Source organism: Rattus rattus, chromosome 4, assembly GCF_011064425.1.
Source record: "Rattus rattus isolate New Zealand chromosome 4, Rrattus_CSIRO_v1, whole genome shotgun sequence".
Lineage (NCBI taxonomy): Eukaryota > Metazoa > Chordata > Mammalia > Rodentia > Muridae > Rattus > Rattus rattus.
Genome location: NC_046157.1, coordinates 129,022,480 through 129,023,707, shown reverse-complemented (window position 1 = coordinate 129,023,707; position 1,228 = coordinate 129,022,480).

Sequence of the window (1,228 nt, the reverse complement as noted above, 5' to 3'; positions counted from 1 at the left end):
AAATAAAATATTAATTAAACAGAAGCCAGTAAGCTCCATATGTGTTTTTCTCTTCTGTGGGTGACTTTCACAAAAATTAATGAGAAAGGACCAAAAGAACATATGTGATATAAAAACAGAGGTTGAGAGAACATTTTGAGGGAGGCTTAAGTGAGAATAGGGAGCTAAGGGAGAGAAGATCATGAGAAGAGAGTTAACTATAACTAATGTTGTATAAAAACCATAAAAACCCACAACTTTATAAGCAAACTAAAATTATTTTAAATGCTTTTGAACAGAAATAATCTGGCTGGGTAGATTGTAGCGTTCCCAGAAGCTATTGGGTTATGAAATTAAAATCCCAGTGCCAGGTATGGGCTACCTACCTCTCTTCTTACATCTACCTACATCGTCTTCATTATGGAAGTCCCCGAAGACTTCCAAAATAATACAAGCTATTGACCCTGCTCTTGGCTACCCACCATAACTAGATGACATGACCTCATGGTTCAAGACATCCCACACTTCACTTATAAGACATGGATTAAATCAACATGAAACTGAGCTAGAAGATTCTTTCCTAATGGTTAGCTTTTGTTGTAGCTGAAGATGCTATGCAGGGTACTGGGAGGATACCTATCACTTTCTTATCCAAATAGGACATCATACTATACTAATATTAACATTCTATGTGAGATGTACTTGTTTACTCAGCAGAGATATATATGCTACAGGGATAACCAATCACTATATAGTTGCATTTAAGATCCTCCCTACTGCAAGAAATGCGTGTCTGATATTGTAGATATGGTAAGTTAATGGATAGAGTGGCCATAAACCCTAGGTGGGGAACATGCTACTGTCATGTAGCTAAATGGCCACGTCAAACTGGCTTCCACAAATTTGTATTTATTTTCATAAATTAGTGCTGTCTTCATTGCTAGCCAGAGTAGCTTTTTCTAAAGGGGTCAAAAATTCATACTTGGTAAAAGTGCCGAGAATAAGTGTTTGTTGAGTGGTCAGCCCTTAAGACATTTACTACCACCACTTGAGGATCAAAAAACATCAAGGGAAGATGAACAGAAAAAAAATGAGGGTAGAGAATAGAGAAGGGGGCTGGGAAATGCTACCTTTTAACATGACATAGTGGTTACACTCATGAACTCACAGCAGCTGTATTCATGTGCAAAACAACAGAGAACACTGACATTCCATCATGGATGAGGAAGAACATATGAAGACACATACC